Source organism: Morone saxatilis, unplaced genomic scaffold (genome assembly GCF_004916995.1).
Source record: "Morone saxatilis isolate NCDOM2014 unplaced genomic scaffold, NCSU_SB_2.0 Contig4, whole genome shotgun sequence".
Classification (NCBI taxonomy): Eukaryota; Metazoa; Chordata; class Actinopteri; family Moronidae; genus Morone; species Morone saxatilis.
In genome coordinates this window covers 17,714,186-17,719,144 of record NW_023339984.1, presented here as the reverse complement: position 1 = coordinate 17,719,144, position 4,959 = coordinate 17,714,186, and the positions used below count along the sequence as shown (strand labels likewise).

Below are 4,959 nucleotides of genomic sequence, written 5' to 3'. Positions count from 1 at the left end.
AACAGTCCTCCACGACAAAAAAATCTATCCGTTATTAAACCTAGTTCATACTGTAAGATAGTGATGTGTGTGCCACAGTGGCTGTATTACAAATAGTTTCTTACAAAGGGACGAAAATATATTATATAATATATTTTATATTTATATATTATATTTATAGATATAATATATTATATATATATACATACACATGCTTGTTTTATGAGACACCTTTTACCTCAGGTGTCAGCATTGACGGTATTTGTTGTTAAATCCAACTTTTTTGTGATTTATTTAGTTTTCATTGTATGCAAACGTTGCATGTGAAAGAAGAGGGCAGCTACTTAAACATTATAGACTGAAACATGGTGGTTACACAAGAGCGTCACCATGTGTTCATAAAGAGTCACTGCACATTTAAAGCCGTCAATCCAGGTTTCAGGTGGGTTTTACTCTCTAATATCCTAATTTTCTCAGCCTTGAACAGCAGAGTTTTGGTTTTATGTAAGTAGTATTCTGTTGCTCTTTTATCATTTCAGCTGATTACTTTGTGGATACATCTTCTTCTGCTGCCTGTGTCGGCACTATAGTGGTTGCTGTCCTCGTTTTTGTTCTTGCAGCAGCCTTTGTTTTGTGGAAATGGAGAGAAAACCAAACCAAAGGTTAGTACAGTCTGACTGTGAGGGGAACAATCTAACACAAGATGTCACTGGTGGAAAAATAATATCTTTTTTTAGTTTTTTAAAAAATACATTAAATTAGAGTTTCGTGGGTATATCAACGTAGAGTAGAACAATGTTATTAGTTAGTGTAGTTTAAGCAAATTCATTTTAAACTAAATTCGACATACTCCCCTGTTATATTCAAACACTGAAAAGAGAGAGAGAGAGCGGCTCATGGCAGAAAGGTCACAGAAGAAAGAGGAAGAACAGAAAGACTTGGTTAAAACACTGACGGAACAAAGGAAGGAACTGCAAAACCAAGAAGATCAACTCAAACAGCAAATGGAGGACATGGAGAAAAACATTAAAGATATTGAGAACAAGCTTCAGTCAGTGGAGAAGATGGCAGAAAGTGAACAATGCTGTGAACTGAAAGAGATCATATTAATGGCCAAGTTTTAACATTGTTATCTGATCTAAATGTATTTCAGTCAGACAACTCTTGTTTGAAATGTTTATTGTGGTAGTACAACATAGTAAGACTCACTGCCTGCAGACATGTGTCCATCGAGATATTGGGGAGGGATGAGCAAACACCCTAAACCCCCCAGCCCAAACCTGCAGGTGGATGCTGGGAATGATGGTGGGGTTTACAGAACAGACAGTACTGATGCAGGGCAGCAGCAGCATTGATGGAGCAGAGGGAGAGCTGGGAAATGTAGCAGCTTCAATAGGCCGTCAAATGGGAAGTGTGTGTTTGTGATGAGAGTGAGAGAGAGTGAGGCATGACGTGTGTACAGCCCTGCAGCTCGCAGGCGTCACTCTGTTTTATGTCCTTTTTATTGGGTGGGAGGTCTCAGCTCGATTTTCTTTGTGAAACATGGAAGAAATGTCCAGAAACAGGACAGAATAAACTTCAAACTGAATGCTAACACGTCTGTCTCTTTGGAGATCCTTATTTATTCTGCAGCAGTGGAAACAACCAGCAGTTATTTGCATTAAACCACATGACCATAGCTCTCTGTGGGGGAGCTACCTCTGCTAAAACAAACTCTCAGTGTCTTCTCACAGAGCTGTGGAGACGGTGTGGTTATTCTGCACAGGGTTAGCCAGGGTTAAACACAATGAAATAAAGCATGCTGTTTGAAGAGACAGGGCATAGATAGATACATGGCTAAAATACACTACAAAGATCTTGACCTGTATTCACCTCTTGAGAAACTTAATCTGAGATCTATTAAAAATTCATTTCGTACCAACAAGCCAAGACATACGAAACCCTAATACATTATTTGCTGTAAAAACAAAGTTATAGAATTATACATTTATAGTAGTCCATCACCAGACTTGGAAACACTGTGGGTGGTCAAGTTATCACCTGTTTAATAGAAGGGAGCTAAGATGTTTGAAGCTGCTCTCCAACATTACTGAACCAGCTGGACAACATATATACGTATTATATTATTGTGAATGACATTACTATTTTACATTTACAGCCATAGTGATCGAACATTCCAGAAAGACATAAAAATACATTTTATCTGTGACACTCTGATGCTTTTCTAGAGGAGCTTGTCATTTGGTCCACATCATGTGATATTTCCAGACTCAAACTGATAGGATTGTTCACATCCTGTGGGATGGATGGTGAAGATGTACAATATGCCCATATTTGTGTCAGCATTAATCTTACTGGAAAATGTTAATTTAATAAAATATTAATATTATATATTATATATTAATAAATGTTAGCTTGAATTCTAATGGCATTTAACGACCCACACTTTGGCTCGACTGTGGAGAATCAGAACTTTACTAGTTGTATTTATTGACTTCTGACTGGTGGAACACTATTAAAAATTTAGGAAACCTGGTAAATTGCCCACAACTTTGATGTATGAACGTGGTGCATGTACACGTATAGCTGTGTCTGCTTCAGGTCCAACTGCTGTTAGCTGACCACAGCGAGTGTATTTAAAAGCCACATGCAGCTTCAGACGTGTGAACAGACATATGGAACAATGTGGTTTAACTGTTAATGAACCACATGCTCTTAAAAATAGATCCTGGTGCTGCACGTTAGCAGAAGCCCTTAGATGAAAGATGATAATAGTGATTAAAATCATGTCCGTCTAAAGGCTGTTAGTCAGAATACATAATTCACAATTAATTCCAGTTCTCACTTTGTTCTCCAAGACACACAAATTGTACCGGGCTGTTTTCCATATTTTGTTTCTTCATCCACTAATGACCCTGACAACAATATTAACAACTAGTTCCATAATGTAAGAACAATAATGACTTTATTAGACAAAATAAAGGTCCATAGCACACTAAATAAAACTGACAAAATGTAAATAAAATAAAGTTATAAGTGAGTAACATTTTCACTCATTGATGCTGCATTCAGTCTGCGATGTTTGGTTTATTGAAAGACGTATGATAACTTTTTGCTTTGTTATAATCTCCCTCCACTTGATATATACACTTCAATTTTCACATACTTACAAAAGTGCATTTGAAAAAAAAGAAGTGGTCTGCTGTCAGTGACCTGTAAGACACAAGAGATTTACATTAGTTTTCTAATACAATTAAATTTGCATCAAGAATGGCTATTTCATTTTATTTAGATATATATATATACATCATTTCATACTAGTACAATGTAGTATTAAGAAATATAAAACAGTAAAATGATTTACAATAGATAAAATAGATCAATGCAGACTAATGTAAATGATCAAATTGTTAAAGTAAAGGACGATATAATAAATACATGCAATAAAATATCCAATGCAAGAAAACAATAAAATGGAAACTATATAATAAAGCCTCATTCAAAGACTCATTCATATTTGAAGAGTTTTGAACAGCTGAAAGACTTCTCACAGAGGATCTGAGGGGCCGTCCTTGTTCACTTACCTTAACTGGATTGTAGAATAGACAAAATTGTTTTCTCCTAAATCAGGTTTGGCTCCTGCTGAAGATGTTTGTCTTGCTGAACAGCTGGATGCTCCTGGTTCTGCTTAGGAAACAAAGTTGAGAACAAAAGTCTAAAGGTTTGCTCTATAAAATAAATACATTTCATTGTCAATCTACTTTGTCTTATGCACGTCCGATATGTGGGGTACCACAGGGCTCAATTTTGTGACCTCTTTTGTTTTCTGTAAAACTACTGCATTATCATTATTTTACCTCTTTTCTTTGATTTTGTTTGTAACAACAGCGTATATCACAACAGTGATATCACTCGCCTCCCCAGATACTGAAACATAAAACATATGATACAACAAAATTATGATTATAGATTTATAATTAATATACAAACAAATACAAATATACAAATACATGTAAATAATTTGGTCAAATGATGAAATCACATTAGTCCATTAATTCCAATATTCTTTTTTATTATTTATCAAGACAGTAATGTGTTTTGTGTTTTTGAAATTAAAGTGCTATAGTGAGGAGGCTTAGCCACAATGGCTGAAATGGACACAGAACAAAACTGTATTCCAGAGACACATTACTGTGTCCATATACATTAATGTAAAAAAAAGAATCTCTACCTCTTTGTTTTTGACAGTGAAGTAGTCCCACCATCAACAGCAGCACAGCCACACCATAAATGGTGAAAACAACTGATAAAAGTTGGGAGGGATGTGAAGAGCCTTCGGTTGAAGGAGTTTCGCCCTCATGAATGTCTTCAGGTGATACAATAATATGTTCTGTAACATGATTACACAAGATGAAAAAAATAAAAAATAAAATATGGCTGAAAAATTGATGCATATTTATTTATTCTTTAACAATCATAAAACACTTAAAATCAGAGAGCATGTAATGTTGAAACCACCTAAAATCAGCCCACCCACCTTTGAGGAACAATTCTACCAAAGGAGTGTAAGAGTCTACAGTAATACTAAGGGCTGTCGGGCTGTACTAAGGCACAGTCTGGACCAAATGGTGAAGGACTGACTAACGGACAATATGCCATTACCATCCCTAATGCCATGGTAAAAATAACCCATTATTTCCCCTGGACAAAAAGGACCTGTATCCTTAAAATTCTAGTGGTAAACAAGTTTATCTGTATCCACATCATATCACATAAAAATACAAATTCTGCATAGTGTGCGTATGTCTGACACATACAAACAGGGACATGTCTCACCTCTGACAGCCAGCCAGCTCTCCGTTGAGTCCCCGGCTCCAGAGATGCTGCACTTGTACAGGCCTTCGTTAGATTTAGAAACACCATCAATGGTGTAATTTCCTTTATATCCAGTTGCACTGAGGAGGCCATCTTTATAGAAAT

General features: G+C 36.1%; 1 pseudogene; it reads right to left on the bottom strand.

The window, feature by feature from the left end:
• Positions 1-4,711: 4,711 nt before the first annotated feature.
• The window catches only part of LOC118337940, a 2,908-nt pseudogene continuing 2,660 nt past the window's right edge, over positions 4,712-4,959 (bottom strand).